This window comes from Chaetodon trifascialis, chromosome 7 (assembly GCF_039877785.1).
Source record: "Chaetodon trifascialis isolate fChaTrf1 chromosome 7, fChaTrf1.hap1, whole genome shotgun sequence".
In the NCBI taxonomy this organism is placed as follows: domain Eukaryota; kingdom Metazoa; phylum Chordata; class Actinopteri; order Chaetodontiformes; family Chaetodontidae; genus Chaetodon; species Chaetodon trifascialis.
In genome coordinates, this window is record NC_092062.1 from 13509611 (window position 1) to 13527543 (window position 17933).

Genomic DNA, 17933 nt, shown 5'->3' on the forward strand with positions numbered 1-17933 from the left:
TGTGATCACCCCATGATCAGATACAGTGAGAAACTGTGTTGCTTCATTGTTGCTACAGTTGTCTTTTTATGTCAGTTTTTGTATCAAGCATAACCAAAGAGGTCTGAATCAACTTATCTGATTAAATAAAATAATATGAGTATATTTGGTTTCTGCTTTATTCAGACCATTGTGTGTCATTGAAATACTGTGAGGAGGAACAATAGCTTCAGTTTTGGGGAAATAATCCGTTATGTACTCTTAGTGGCTGATAACGATCCATAGTTGGAATGGAAAATTGCCTGGAAGGCTTCATGAACAGAGATAAGAGAAGATTAAGCATGTTCCTGTTTTGTTTTGCTTCATTTTATTCTTAAGAAAAAGCCCACCCTGGCCTATCAGTGGAATGCACACAGACACATCCAGTACCGTACAGACATGGATCTAATGCACACCCTCACACAGTCCGAGTATCAGTATTGTGCTCCCTCCTGTTCTCTGCTTCAGACTTCTCAGGAAACAAATGTGGCCTGTTGCTAACGTGAGCAAAGCCCAGCTGTGGCTGGTAGATGCTATCAAGCGTGTGTCTGCTTTTTTCATCTGAAAGAAAAAGAGAGTGACAGAAAGCAGAGACTACAGTCTGTATGTCTGTGCAAAATATGGCAAGCCACATTTGAGGTTGGTGTTGGTAACAAGTCAAACGCCACGAGCGCTCGATGCTATCGCGAAACACAGACAGTAAGACGTGGAAGAATAATATGGCTTCTGTTGTTTGGTGACTCGCTGAGGTTTGTGTCAAATACGTAACAGTGAAAAGCTGCTGGCCACATGCTGGACCCAAAGCACACAACATGCTGGGATCAAGAGATAAAGTTTCCAGAAAGATGTGGCGAGTGATTGAAAAGATATGAGCAACTCTTTAGATGGGGCAGCACCATGTAGACACATTCAAAAGATTTCAGCATCTTCATCTTGTAGCTAATGTAAAGCTTTGAAGGCGGTATTTGTTAATAATGAAGGGAGATTCTGAACATTTGGGCACCAAATGTGTTGTGATTCTAACTCGAGAGGAACGCTGATTTCTTTGAGGATGGAAAAACCGTTTCTTCAAATGACACACTTTCTAGTGGGGGAAGAAAACATGCAATATCAAAAGAGGAAATAAACAAAACTGAGACAAAATTCAAACAAATTCATTTCAACTGTGGCACGTTGAAAATAAACACTGACGTGTTAAATTATTAAAAGCTCTTGCATATTCAGAATGATAATTCAGAGAGTAATACAGTGTGAACTGCAATTGCAAAATGTGCGTAAAGTGAATTATGTATAATAAAATTTGTTTTTATATAACAAATGAACAACATTTCTCTATTTCTGTCCTGCCATCAGATTCAATTAGTGACAGAATGTCATCTTCACAAGTTTTGTTTCTGGTAAGCATTGTTTTGTTTGTTACTTTGTTCTTCTTTGTCTATGAAGAGATCTGTCACACACATTTGCATGACAAGATTCTCAGTGTAGTGCTTTGAGAGCAGTGAGCCACAGCAGTATACTGTCATCCTTTCGTTATGTATAGTGTCTGCACAATGTATGTAATCAAAGTTGGAGCAATTTCTCCAAAAATGGATGACATCCTTGAAAACTGCAAACGTGATTCATAAAGTGTAATCTATTACAGTAATCACATTATTTCAGTTGTGTTTTTCTTTTTTTAAAGCTTAAAAAGACTTCATAGACGTCTTTCAAGCTGATTGCTGCATTTTTGTTTTCTTCTGCTTACTTAATCAAACTTGTGGCCTGACTTATTATAATGCGTTACAATGAAACTCTGGGCATGAAAAACTCTAATTGCACATTTCAGCTTAACAACTCAGAAAATAATGTATGCATCCATGCATATACTTTATGAATACTTTACTTTTACTTAAACATGCAGAACGTGTTCATATAATGCATGCAAGTAATGATATACATATGAAGTCTTCCATGTAGACCTAAAATGTGCAAAACGCTCTCACACTCACACACATAACCTCCAGGGTTATGCCTAAAACAGCATGCAAGCCTACAGTTGCAGGTTGTTATTTTTTGTGAGTACCATTGCAAAAATAACAGCCTACTGTGAACACTTGTCTTCCCGGCCGTTTCCCACTGTTAACCTAATCTTTATGATTATTGCAATGGCTTTAGCAGCAGGCCATGTCTGTCAGCAGACAGCAGCTCTCGCTGTAGGGGATACTCCATACACACACTTAGCCTTCAATCAATGGGAAGACAGACAATTAGCAGAGTTTCCCATATTTTGCATGGCAGTTTGGCCTCATTAGGTTGTTTACAGTGAAGAGGCAGACACGACAGGAGAAAGAGTGAGAAACAATGAGAGGAGAGATGACTCATGACAGGTTATGATGAGCGTGCTTAAAAATAAAATGAAGTACATATTATGCAAAAATGAAAACCCCTGCAATTCAACACGAATAATTAATAAAAAAGGCTCCAAAAACTGTGATAAAAACATATGGGCATACAGTTTTACACATAAGGTTTGACTGAAACAGACAAGCACTGAAGTTTCACAGCAGTAGAAAAGATATTATTACCAAAATACAACAGCATTACTTAAATAATAAGAAATTTGAAAAGTGTATTTACAGTTTTGCTTGTTCAACATTTTAAGCCCATCATGTTACAGTCGAAAAATGTCATAAATTGAGTAAATTTGCACAGTTACATCGAGACAATTCTAGCAACACTCAGAGCCAATTTTATCTCTTTCTTCCAAATCAGCCCAGATAATAACATAGCTATTTGAGAAATGTTTGCTTTTACTAATTATGTTCAGCAGTGGGTCTCGCTCAGTGTTTGCTTATCTCTCTGAGTACCACATGAGGTGTCACACTGAAAGTATTTCAGCCCAGGGCCACTGACCTCTGAGGCCCTTTCAGCACCAGGCAACACCGCAGGAAATCACTGAAGATGGTTCCTGCAGCATTTAGCAAGATACTCCCCCCTTCCATTAAAAAAATCCCTAACAACAAACAGCAGACTGAGCTAAAACTAAGAGATGGCTGATAAGGTTATTAGCAGCTCACGCTGTGAACAAAGGGGAGGCTCACAGCTAAGATCAATAGCAGATGTTAGCAGGTAGTCTTAAATAGTTTTATATTACAAATACCCCCTGTCAGAACAGACTAATGCAAAACAAATCTTGTTAACAACCCCAAAATGTGTGTGTGCCTGCATGTGTTTAAGCCCCTACTGGGAAATTTGGTGAAATTTGATATAACGCTGCCAAATTGCAATAAATTAAATACATTAAAAGGAAAGGCGAGGAGAAGTTGACTGTGTGCCTATCCTTGGGTTTGCACGTGTGTTTACTGTGCATATTGTTATGTATAGAGTGCCTGCTGGCCTCTGCTCATCATCACAGAGCAGCTTTTCATTGACAGCGCTCAGTCGGGCATCAGCTTGCATTAACCAAAGTTAAACATCATTCCAGAGCACGAGATGACCTACTGAGAAAGTACATGAGTAAATGTGTAGCAATACAGCGCTTATTACTGTTCCCCCTCAGGCAAATACCTTTTCCTTAAGCCCCACGCATGGGAACATTTTGTTTTATTACCTTGCAAGATAAGTCGTGAGTGAAGACACAGGGAGGGGTGGGGGGAGAGAGAGAGAGAGAGAGAGAGAGAGAGAGAGAGAGAGAGAGAGAGAGAGAGAGAGAGAGAGAGAGAGAGAGAGAGAGGAAGAAAAGAGAGAAAGGGGGCTCTTAAGTACCTGGGGAATTAAAATATTCCAGCTCATCATATCAGTGTCTTAGTTCTTGGTTTTCATGTGGGGGGCAAGTAATTATAACAGCGTTTTAAAATTGAGCCCAGAAGAAAGATGGGTTCAAGTGCAAATTAATTTCAGATTACCACAACAAAGACAATCAATTCTCAATGAGTACGCCAGCAAAATGCTCTTAAAAGGGCCCAAGGTCTCTTCTGCACAGATGCACACACACCGACCCAACAACTCAAATATTTTTAAAGCTTTTACTTAAATTACACTCAAGATCTAAAGCAGTGTCCATGCTCACCTGGTACAGCCTTTGACTCTTTGTTTTTCTCCTCCTCCCTCATCTCACCCCCCTTTACAACCATCCCTCCCTCATTCCACTACCACCACCCAATGTCTCCTCTCTTTCAGATGTCTCTCTCATTAACAGTCCTATCACCAGTGGACTATACAAGGCCTCATTAAGGCAGCCTGAAAGCATGAGTGTACCTCTGACTTTAAAAGTCAAAGTGAAGTAGGAGCAGGTGGTGGTGGTGGGGGGGGGGGATATGGGATGAAGAGTCATCCTGGCCTGGCAGTGTAACGCAAGGTCAACGACAGGAATAATCCGTCTCGGATCTTTTCATCAGGCTAATTTTCCAGATGAAGTCGGTCTAACGTAATCAGCATGGTTTAAAGGAGAGCAGAAAGGTTGCTGATACACACTGTTAACCCGGACAAGTTGACTTTAATTGATAATAGAGAAACTGTCTGAGTAAAAATTGACGTGAATTCCAAGAGATTGGAAGTAACAATTTAATGTGTGCTTAAAATCTGCAGTAAAATCAACTTTTGTCCAACTTTTCAACTCCCTCAAATGTCTAGATTTTTCAGTTTTGGGCCACATCTTTCTAAAGGCAGAAGACCTCAAAGCCGTTCTCATCATTTGTATCCTAAAAGAGGACATAATAATAAACACCTTCCCCAAAAATGACTGGACCATGTGAGACACAGCTATTGATTTCTTTTGGTGTAGTGATCTGAAAGACAGAGAATAAAGAGTACATCACACATTGAGCAATGATGGTCGACATTAACCTTCGGAAACTTCAGTACCCCCAACAACAGCAACAAACTATGCCAGCATGTACGCTAACAGCTGACCTGTGACACCTCGCTTCTTAAATATCTGCAGGCTTGGACAGAAAACACCAAGAAACTTAGCGTCCTTCTTCAAAAACAAAAACAAAGTTAACAAAGGTTTATAATGTCGGGCACACATATGCAAAGATCAAGAAGATCCGTGCTGAGGGTAGTGAGAGGCCGCTTCAGAGACGATCTCCTGCCAACCATAACACATCACGTGAGAGGAGGATCATAAATTACCACTGATGAATGGTGAGCTTACCGGCAGGCAGGCAGGCAACAGATTTAGTGTTTTGATCATCACAAAGTATGCCATAAAAGGCATTTTGTCGACCCAAACACGAGAGCCCACACCCCAGCACCGTGGAAATTGTTTAAAAAATATGGGAATTCTGGCTGAGAAGGAATCATAGATTTCATGTTGTTGGTCATCTGTCCGTCAGCCTTCCTCTACTGTGGATAAAAGCCTTACATTGAACTTGCACTGAGTTTGGTTTCTAAAGAGAGTCTCTCTAATGATTTGTTTTAACTTGTATCCTCCCAGTGTAGGTTGGCTGAGCTCACATGCTCACTTACAGCAACACCCTGCTTTATTCTGTGTTGCATATTCACACCTGCTGGGAGATTACCCAATACTACATCAGTCTTGCACCATTGGCCACTGTTTGGTGGGATGGTGCTATTGTCTGCTTTAATTAAAATGTGAAGTTGAGTGTTTTGGAAAATAAAATCTTCACATAGCTTTAATAATCATAGTGATTTTTTGCTTTTCTTAACATATTAGTTGCATCAGCACATACTGCTCATCAGTCCAGAATTGAATTATAGTATCATACAGTTGCAAAATAATCTAATCATCTGATAGCAGATGACTTATCCACTGCTGAGGTGAAGGTGTCTTTAGTGAGATACAGACCGACAATGTGAAAAACGCTGAAGAGAACATGGCAGCTGTTTACTTTGTCTTCATTTATTTAACTAAAAGTTCAACGAAAAGACGCTCGTGGAAACTATGATCTCTTCAAAATATTAGAATATACTCAGATCAGTAAGGCAAGGCATTTTTAAGTCATTTTTACTTAAATGTTTAAGAAGAAACAACCTCTGGTTTAACAAGGTGTTAAGAGCAGCTTTATTTAGTGACACACAAAAACTTGTTGCAGGCACACTGTAACAAGCCCAGCTCATTCATCCTGAGTTTGCAGTTTAAATCTCTGAGAGGTATGAATACTTTATTCTAGGTAAGTGTGACCAATAAATAAGGTCCCAGATACACAATTTCCCCAACTACTGAATGTTTTTTTCTGTTCCATTTTAGCTGGTAATGATAACCTACACAATCAGACTTGTACTTACTCTTCTCCTTCTCTCCTCTTACTACTCCACCATTCATTCATTCATGTGATAAAATACAGTTGCACAATTTGAACAAGCTGTTCTGAAGCACTTCTCTGTATGATGGGACCAAATAATGTTTCAGAATCTTTTTCATTTAGGATCAAAATTAGGTTTGGGTACCACTGAATATGATTGGGCTTCTGACTGAGCATCTGTTGTTTCTGTCGAGCAATGAGGAGTGTCAGCACTACTGCCAGCCAATCAGGTGATGGGCTCGTGCATCATGCAATTATTGTCTTATTGACCCCACAATGGCCTGATTCATTAGGCGTGGGTTTGCAGCACTGGGAATAAAACAACTTTTCAAGAAAGCAAATGACTAGAGAGAAAAAAAATGTCACAGATGTGTCTCAAAGACACACAAAACATGTCATCTGATGCACTATAATGATGCTTCAGTAGCTGAATAGACACTGCAATTTGACCCGAGTCATTACTTACACTGTTATGATTTGCCAGTTAGTGGAAAATGCAGTGCCAGTACAAGCTACCTCTCAGCACTGAGGGACAAATTCAGCATTGCATGTGATGTGATGGCATTTCTGACAAACTCTAACAAAATGCCAAGACTGTTGATGAGCTCTGTATCCTCGGTGAGTTAAAAAGGGGGGGGGGGGGAGTTCTCACTTCAAGCCTCAGTGTGGGTAATGCTTTCAACTCTTAACCAATTTAGCAAACTTCTTAAGCTCTCCAAAATAAGTTGTGGGTTCAGAGCACTCTCAAGACTCATTTATGTCTTATTAAGTGTGTAGAAGTACTTCTAAAGGCAGGAATGATTCAGCCTTGTTCGAACCTTCAGTGTTTAAGCTACAACTCAAACATTTAAATTGTTGTCTTGAACACCAAACAGATCATTGCCATATATTACAAACTATTCATAGAATATACTGTGTGACCCCAGTTTGACATTTCTTAATTTCCAGGAGTCTTTTGATGGAATTGTGGTACATTTGGGCTTCTTTTAAATGCCTGTATGTCAGTCTGAGGCCAGATACCATTTTAGGAGAAGAGCATCAGTATAATGATGATACAGTACGACAAGTGATGGGCCAGGAACTTTACCATCTTAATAAAGAATAACATTTTAGCAACTGCGACCGGTCCAGGGTGTACCCCGCCTTTCGCCCGTTGACAGCTGTGATTGGCTCCAGCCCCCCCGCAACCCCGAAAGGGATAGGCGGTATAGAAAATGGATGGATGGATGGATTTTAGCAACTGCTGTCCAACCACACAATTCACGCACATTCACCTGGTTTCACTAAACTTCCCAGCCCTCCTTGCTGTGAAAAGGAGTTATCCATACTTGGCTCCTTACCCTCTCTCCCTAAATCCTCTAACTGTACCCCTCCTTCCCACCATCACTTCCTCTCTCTTCCTCAGTCTTTCCTTTCCTTCCTTCTCTCCGTCCCTCATGCCCCGACCCGACATCCTTTCTCCCCTTTCCCTCTCCTCCCTCTCTTGCACCCTCTATCTATCCATCAACGCACCCTGTGTCGAAAGGCCCCACCATTCCTCTCGTCCTGCGTGCTTCTCCTCAGGGAACCTGTTGTGGAGTAAAGAGTCAAATGGCTGCAGATGCAGAGAGGAAAAAAAAAGAGTCAAGCCTCATTAGATTCTCATTACCTTTGCAGAGATTTTTTTTCACCATATAATCGCAGCCGCTGAGTGCCCTGGGAATCACTATGAACCCCCCCACCCCCAGACTACAACCCCCCCTCCCCAACCACCCTCCCTCTTCACTTCTATCCACCATCATCCTTCCTTTTTAACGAGTGCACAACGAAGCATACAGATTAGCTTAGCTAGGGGAATTAAAGTTTTATTTCCATTCCAGGAGCACAATAATCCCTGTCATTAGAATGGTCCCTTAAAGTTAAACATGCCTTGCGTTTGTCAGCACTGGAGTCAATTTACAGCCCCTTCAACAACAAGTGGCAAGTTTTACAAACCTGTCATGTCTTATTACCCACATGCAAAAAATATCAGCTTCTCAAAGTTATTTAAGGAAAGCGCGACCCCCCCCCCCCCACATACTCCTCAGACTGTCGGTCTCATCTGCATCTCTACTCCCTCCTCATACCAAAGGGAGCAAGTCTATCTGTGTTTAAGTGTGTGCTTGAACTCACATCTGGGGAATCATTCCCCTGCTTCCCCCAACACCGACCCCTCCCTCCTTTCTCCTCACCACACCATAATGCAACAACGCTGCTCAATACAAAGCCGCTGTTGACGCTACGTAAATTAGCGCAGTTTGAAAGAGACGTGTTGAAAAACAACACATCACCATACGCACAAATACCCAGAGGAAAGCAATCATTACCAAAGCTCATGGCTGATACAGCCAGAGAATGAAAGGATTTGAGAAATGCAATTCTTGCTTATAGTTTGCACTGCTGGAGGTGGTCATGGCAGCATGCATGTGCTTGGGTATATTTTTGGGGGGTGGGTTTGTAACACAGTTCAAATTTACATAGAAGTGTGAGTTACATGTATAAATAGCATTGGAGTTCATAATTCAATAGAGTGTATTAACCATTAAATAGGTTGGGGGGTTGAATAGATGTGATAGTTTCCCATGCAGAAGAAAAACACAGAGGTAGTTCCAATTATTAATCAGCACAAGCAAAATGCCGCCTTCAAAGGATAATCGCCATATTGCAAAAAGCATTGAAGTTGAAGCACTTGATATAAACAAACTGAGCCCTGCTAATTTAAGCTCTCACACAAAGGAAGAAAAAACAAACATGAGAGTGACATTAACATCATATTTAATCTTATCACTAAACCGTGTTTACTATCAGGCCCCATGTGTTCCTTGAACTGAACAGCATGGAGTTGACAACTATGCTACAGGCTGAGAGAACACAAGTGGTCCCAGTGCAGGTATCAAAGAGGAGGCCATTTGTCATTAGTCTCCTCCTGTGTTTATACCTTTTTTTATTTTACTGAAAAAGGAGTCATTTGCACTGTTTCTTGTCAGACACCCAGAAAGTGGTCACAGCTGTTGTATCTGTAAAAACAGTGTGTTTTTTCTATAAACTTCAGAATATTTAAGAAAAAGAGTTTCAGCTTGTAGCCAGCTCCCTCAATGTACATTATGACTGTTGTATGGAAAGCATTTTTATCATTTCATGTCAACTCTTCAGGAACAAAGACAAGTTGGAAACCCAATCTTTCAGTTGACTTACTATTGCTAAGACACCTCATGGTCACATTGTGCCAACAGAGAAAGAAAAATACAGGAGAAACAAAGACTATGACACATTAGACAGCGAGAAAAATAAGGAGGAAAAAAGACGAAACCAAAACAACACAGAAAAGCCAACAAAGACACTTCCCCAAACAGAGAAGGAACCCGCACAAGTTCACCTATCCTAACTAAACAGCCAGTCTGCTAGTTGTTGGGATGGTAAATTGGGTTTGGGTTCTTTGTGAGGTATCAAAATAGGATTATCCCCTTACAGTTCAAGGCCACCTTTCACTCACTCGCCCATAATCCCCTCTGGGTCACTGGATCCACACAAACATAGAATTAGATTGGATAGATTGAAACCTTATTAACAATTTCTTCTTCATACATACAACATCTAGAATTTTAAGTCCAATGAAAGTTTGTTGAACTAAAATCTTGAGCAATATGCACTTAAAATACACCTTTTTGTTGTTTGACTGTTGTGAATGGTGCTTGATAGACCCAATATGATGATGGCAGAATGTTAATCAGCATACAAACAAAAAAAACAAAAACTCATCTTTACAACTTACCCCACCCCCCACCCCCCACCCCCCCAGACAGCGCATCGCTCAAAGAGGCTAACTTGAAATGGGATCTCTGTTCTGTTTGTTCTACTTCTTTGTGAACAGCCCTCTGGATCCTGATCAGTCCCATATGCTGGGGTCACGCTTAAACATGCTGTACCCCCAACTGTAGTCCTATTAGTCTCTTTTGGGAAACTAAAGTCTAAAACACAAATTAAATTTTGTCGCCAGTTTAACAGAAATTGCATTATGGGAGAATGCTTTTCTTGGTTAGTACACAAAGAAAAGAAGTACTTTTTCTGTATATTTTGCTGAACTTTATTTTTTTCCTCTGTGGTGATAAACAGAGGAGGGGAGTGTTCTTACCTCCATATTTATATCAGTGCCTGGAACCCAGCGAACCACAGCCTATCTGGGAACAAATGAAGAGAGAGGGCTATGTGATTAATGAAGTGGCCCACGATAGCAAACTGACTCTGATAACAGTTTCTCTTGCAAATAATAAATTACAAACCTAAAATTCTTCACGGAAAAAATAGAAGGGAGGTATGAGGGTACATGAGGGAAGTGGTAGAGAGCGAGACTGGGTGGGGGGGTTGTTGATAAAAGAGGAGTGGAGGGGGAGAAGGAGAAAGATAGAGGAAAGGGGAGAAGGACCCTGTTGTTAAGACATGGTTAAATAAGTAAAAAAAAAAGATTAAAGACACGGAAGGTAACAAGGAAAAAGTGACAAAAGAACTGGGATAGAGGACAAGACTCCGTTTTTCTTTTGCTTTTTCCTTTTTCTCTGCCCCCTTTGCCTTCAGTCAGCCTGCCTTTGCTTTTCTCCTTTCTATCAAGAATGTCCCCTACTTTTTTTTTTTTTTTTTCAAAGTTGCCGGAAATGTGAAATACAATCCGTTTATTTGGTCCATGTCCGTGCTGTGAAACCAAGCTTGTGGGTTCTCAGTACTTGTTTCTCAAGCGATGGCATGGTTCTGGCTGTAGTTTGTGGAACCTACTCTTGGCTCCTCTAAGTAGGTGATATTGAGTCTGGGGTCCAGGAATTTAAATGCGTTATTCACAAAGCATTTCCCAGCCTAACAGGGTACAGCTACTTCCCAGTTAACTTTGTGTGGTTGAATGCAATTAATTAAAATGAAAGACTGTCAACATTGGTCCATTCTAGAAAAACTCTTTTTCACAATTTTTACTTTCATTGCAACACATTTAGAGAACATGAGAGTGCGGACTGCGGGTCTTTGGCAGGACACATATTCCAGTCTCTTGCACACCCATTCATTGCTCTTCATTTGTGCTTCACCACATATTGTGGCAAACACATCCTCATACCTGAATGACTGAATAGGCTGATTTCCAATGACTCCCAAAACAACATATATGGCCGTTGGACAGAGCTAACAACGGGAGTCATCAATGTTGTGAGACAGGTGTGCTTTGCTTAGGTTTAAGAAAAGATCACGTTTTGGATTAAAAACATTACTGTTACGTACGTTACGTAACATAAGCATGCTATGTAACTTAAAATGAGTAACCTTTGACTTTCAGTTTCTCACGGGACACAAACTGTAGTATCCTGGGTGAAAGTCCTGTGTTTGCTTGACTCATCTATCCACCTCACCTCTTCCAAATGTCAATTTTTTGATCTTTATACTACGTCACCTGACTTCCTCCTTTGCTCCTGTCATAATCACTAGAGGTTGCAGCCTCATAATAAGTGTTAATATAGGTTGTAATAACTCACTTGCACAGATGACTCACACAGCCATTTTTCTGTTGAGAATGGGCTGTTTAGGAGACATTACTTCCTTCCTTAGACATAAATCTAGCGTATCGAGCCCATACGAATGTAATTCCTGGTATACTGCAGTAAAATAACATATCCACAACATGCCAACTATGTGTCAGACCTCTTACATTTTTATTGTTAGAAAATTTGCCGAAGTCACATTGCTTCCCCAAACCAACCTGGGCAGGTCAGGAGTTAAAAAATAATATAGTTATTTATTTTAGTTGGACAAAAGAAAAGGAGGAGGAGAAGGAAAGAGAGTATGTGCCCTGTATGAAATGTCTATTGTGCAACTTGCGCCAGTCAAGATATTGATGGTTAGCAATGCATACCTACCATGCTGTGGTAAAAATAGAAATAGAAAAGTGTAAAAGAGAGAGAGGGGGGAGGAGAAAAAGCAAATAAAGACAGATTTTTGCACTATGATTGGAAAAAGAAGCAACTGTGACAGCATCACCTTTGGCCCTGGGCCCCGGGCCCTGCAGCACACAACACAGCAGAAACCAGAGGAAGTTGCCAGGCCCACAGAAGCCTTGGAGGTAATTAATCATTTTAACCTGAAGCCTGTCAAGATACCGCTCACTCTGTATCCCTCCCTTTGCTGATTTCCCTGTCAATTATATGTCCAGACAATTCGACAACCTTTCAGTCCGTCTTTTGGCCTCTCTCCCTCTCTCTCTCTCTCTCTCTCTCTCTCTCTCTCTCTCTCTCCAAACTGCCATCTGTAATTGTTTAAAAATGTTACTTTGAACCTTCCACAGTTCAGCATTCTTGAATTCTGACTGTTTTACTGAGCGTCAGATTTCTCCTGAAGAAGTAGGTGTGAAGGAAATGATTTTGTTTGACCAGAAATGTGCTACAAATTAGTCATCTGTATGGTCATAACTACCAAACACAAACTAATTTTTCAAATCTTGTTAAACTTACATATACAATGTCGCAGTCTGTCTGCTCTCTGCAGCTATATTTAGACGAACACACAACATATTGCAAGAGATACAGTGGTTGTATAGTGTAGTACAGTGCGATGCATGATCCTGGTTTTGGAGGCAAGCTTGGTGTCAAATGCTTTAAATGTTAATTTCCTCTCCACCCTTCCAGAAACATTTTAGCTGGAAAACTGCACTAATCTCAATCATCCCAGTCCCTGTAACTTCTGTGTTGGGCACTGACAGCCTGCCCAGTTCTGTTGTGTGACCCAGAGGGCTGATCCCCAGTGGTGGTCCCCCTTCTCCCAATTACAGCTTACAGACTTACTCAAAACCTGCCTCACCACTTCCATATTGCTGTCTTTCACTGTTTTCACGGCTGTGCGGTTCTGTGTGTGGTGTGAGTTTCCCCCCCTCTTCCTCTATCCTTTTCACTCTTGTTTTCTGTTCTCCCTCCATCCTTCCTTCCCTCCCTCCCTTCCCTCCAACCTCCATGCCTACATCCCTCCTTGTCCTCCAGGGAGCGGGTGCAGTACTAGTGCTGCTGCTGTGCTTGCCAAGAACAGATGTCCAAGAAATACCAGCCCAGTGAGAGAAAAGGAGTGAGAGAGAGAGAGAGAGAAAGAGAGAGGACGAGAAAAAGAGAGGAAGCACATGGAGGCAGATTAGGTGAACCGTAGGATCTACCGGTGCCGTCTGGAAATGTGGGATTCCATTCAGAGATTTGAAAACCTGTGTTGCTAAGCTTATGGTTTTTGTGTTCCTACAACATTTGGGATTATTATTATTATTTTTTCACATACAAAGTCTTCAATAACAAAGGTTAAAATCAAAAAGTTGCACTTAAGTCTTAAACACAAATCATCGGATCATTGAAACTTTGATGGAGCCAAAGAACCATAGCTTTTAAAGCACAACTCAGGTAAAGGGCAATAAGGACAGATCAAAGTGAAAATAAAAATATATCATTATCTGGTGATGGTTGGGTGGGGGGACATTTGAATTGCAATTTTCCCACCACTGCATGAGTTCAGTTTCTGTCAGCATTATATCTGGTATAACCAGGGGCACCAAGAAAATGGATGGAATGTAAGATGTATGGAAGCCGGTGAGGGTATCTGCTCAGTGGTCGAGACAGTAATTGGGAGTAACTTCATGAGACTTTGTGCAGGTTTTACTGAACTCTGATCGCATAATACGAAAGCTTGTCTGACCTGGGCATGCTGCCATCCCCCAGCTTTTTGTGACTTCACAAAACTGGCAAGTACATTTAGGTCCTCTTTCCACATGTACCCAAATCCACCAGTGTCTAAATTTATCAACCAAAATGAATGAATTTGTTTGTTATATAAAGACCACTAACACATTGCAAGCTTGTTCACTTTGACTGCACCCATGAGCAGGCCAACAGAGTAGTTGACAGTAAGACGGCAGCAAGTTAGTGCACACGTTAGCAACTTTGAATACCAAACCTTTGGAATGCTGTGACTCAGGAGGTTGAGTGGCTTGTCTGTTAATCGCAGGGTTGGTGGTTTGATCCCTGGCTCCTTCTGTCCCAACATGTCCTCATACCTAAAAGTTAAAAAGTTGATTGCCAATGACTCCCAAAAACGACAAAGATGTCCATTCCCAAAACAACATATATGAACACTGGAGAACACCACCAATAGGTGTACCAGACCTTCATCGTTATATGGTTTACATTGTGAAACGGTCACAGTTTCGTTAGGCTTTGACACCAAACTACTTGGTAAAGTCGAAGAAAAGATCATGGTTTGGGTTTAAAACGTTACTATTACCTACGTTACGTAGCTTAAGTAAGTTACCGAAGTAAAGTGAGTCAGCGCTGACTTTTGGTTTCACACAGGATACAATACTTGGTAAAAGACCTGTGTTTGACTCATCCATCCAGCCAACATGCAGACGATCTTGCTTTTTAAACTAAATTATGACTTCCTCTTTTGTTCGCGTCATATCTAGTACAACCACTCGACATTGTCACCTAACAATAAATGTGAATATGGGTCGTAACAACTTACTTGCACAGAAGACCAATCTTCTGTCTGCATGTTGAAGTGTCATTGAGCAATGCACTGAACCTCAGGTTCAGGCTAGTGCCTTGTGAGGAAGCTCACTGCCATTGAGCAAATTGCAAAGTGTATTAGATAAAAGCAGTTTAGATGTAGTCCATTTAATTTTGCTATTTCCTAATGTTTGCTACCCCTCTGTTATCCCTTGTCATGTTTGGTTTAACATTACTAAAACCTAGCAGTAGTTAAAGTTTTACTCAGCTAGAGCAGCTTTAAGACGACTACTGTTTAAGTGTAACTTGATATACTTAAAGCTATCATGAGCTTCACCGACAAACCAATGTAAGAATTACACTTGTTTTTTAAGACAATTGTCTTTTTCCAGCCCTTTTATTTTTTCATTTTCTTTCAGGTGGCCCCACTTCGTTGTGCACCGCTCTTTTAGCCACATTGGTCCAATGATACCTGTGTAAAACAGGTCCAGGGCCAATAAAAGACTTTGTGCTGTAATCCTGAACATAAATGGCTCTCCAGCTAAATGGCTATTATCCACGTTTTTGAATACGTGCAAACGACAGGCCCATATCTGAATGTACTTAAAATATCCTCCCCTGTGACCCCAAATCCAGAACCACATACACACAAGAGAGAAATTCACAAGAGAGCACAGAATAAGTGAGAAAATTGCAGAGTAGGGAAAAGAGAAGAATAGTGAGGAATGAGTGAGAGAGAAAACACAAAAATAAGTGCCTGCCATGGAGCAAACCAGTGACCCAAGTAACCTGGGTTCCTCCCAGCAGATTATCATGGGCACTGTGTGATTAAGGCCAGCCTCATTAGCATAATGATTTCCCATCCTCCCTATTCTTTTCTTCCATCCTGCTATCCATCCCTCCCTCCTTTCCCGGGCCTTGTGTTGTTAGCCACCAGCTCCCAGTGCTCCTCAAGTACTTTAAGCTTGTTAATAATCATTATGGGTGTGCAGTGAAGTGGGGGAAAGGAATAATTACCTCACCTGAGCCAAACCAAATTAACCTCTTTTCATTTTTTTTCTCCCTCTTTTGCTGTTGTCGGTTACCCAAGCCATATCCCCACCCACCCACTTGCACACATGTATGCACACACACACACACACACACACACACACACACACACACACACACACACACACACACACACACACACACACACACACACACACACACACGCACACACACACAGACGTAGCATTCATGAGGGACCTATTAGGGATGTCTGTTATTAAGTGCTGAAATAATAAAAGCTTGCACACACCATTTGCTATTTGGTAACAGAAGCACCTGTTTAGATGAAAGCTAGATTCCTGTTTCACAAAGCAGGAACTATGCTGAGTAAAACACAGAACACGCTTTTTGTCCATGGTGGCAGATTATAAATGTGTACTCCAATTAAAAGAAGAAATAAAATATGGTACGTATGGAGTGTATCTGTTCCAAGCTGTGCCAATCTCTCTGAGAATGAACAACCAGTTGTTCACTGCAGTTCTCAGCCTTTTTCCACTCATTATGTTGTGTCAGTATGGTTAGGGGTAACCAATCCCATCTCATAAACCCACACAAACTTATTCCTCTTTATTTAATCTAATTTCCAATATCAGTGTGTAATCAGCTGTTTATGGACTCACCGTGGCAGTTATACACCGAGGAAAGTTGGAAGGCAACATATCCAGTTTATCCTGAGCCTTTTCTTCACATTGTTCAACCCTTGGCTGACCACTTAAAAATGTGTTTCAAAGACACAAGTACCACAGAAATGTGGTACTCCTTAGACACCATGCTGTACTTGATGAAATGCTCACTGTATGACACGCAGTAACAAGTGAACAAATCTATACAAGTTTCTGGTGAACATGTAATTCCCTGCAGTATTTTGTCCGTCATAAATCCAATTTCCCCCTCTCAGCAGAGGGTAGACTAAAGACATATGTCTGTAATACAATAACCTGATGCTCCAATAGAGATGGATTAGGGGCCATAAGAAATGAAAAATGTTTAAATTGTTCGGGGAGAGAGCTGATATTTTCCATATTTCACTGTGCGTATATCAAAATGACATAATCTTAAATGGGAGGAAACAGAAGTGAATGCTCAGTACATATTTCTCATTTGAGTCAGCTGAGAAGTCAAGAACTGTAATATAAAGCCAGCTTAAGTGTATTAAGAATGTGAATAAAACCCAGATGTTGCTCTGCTTTTTACGTCAGAATGTGAACTTTCCTGGCAAACTGTGATGTTATTATTATTTGAAAAGATACACCAATGGGTTCCTCTGTGGCCCACGCTGCGCCCTTCCACCAAGTTTCACAAAAATTGGGCTTGTAGTCTCTTTGAAATCCTGCTGACAAACAGACAAACAATCAAACCAAACTGAAAATACAACCTCCTTGGTAGAGGTAATGAAAGCATGAGCATTAAACAACACAATTACTCCAATTTCCTTTTACACCACACATGGACGTACAGTATGGAAGCAGAGGTCAACCTTCATTCATTCTGTTCAAGACCAACATCTCTTGTTCTTTACATATGTTTGAGTTCTTCTCATGTATGCATGTACAAACCTTCTCTGAATGCATCTCTTCTGTTGCTGGAAACATCTGAATTCAGCTCCAGGAGTAGTCAGCCTGTGAACCGTTTTAAAGGCAGCAGTCTTATTCTTATTATTTTGGCCAAATGGGGTCACCTTACAAAGTTGAATATAAAGTTGGCAATGAGTTGTTATGGAGCAACATTAGCATTCATTTATAGGTTTCTGACCACCCACTGAATGTAAGCCTAAACTCTCGTTTACGCTTCAATTTGGATCTCCACCAGCTCTTGAGAGAAATATGAGGCTGTCAGAACAGTAAAGCTAGGCTCTTAAAAATCAGTGCAATGACCTGAAAGACTGCTCCATAGAGCTGAGGGGAACTGCAGAGTACTTCTGTGGGTTTGTCACAAACCTTTCATACACTAAATAATCATTCGATCCCTTGTTAATATAGATATTGATTAGTGCAGCATTACAATGTCTGTACACCTCATGGTGTCACCTGCTGACCTGTGCTGCATTATGTCTGCAGGCTTACCGGCTGGCTCCATGCACACCACAGTCATAAAC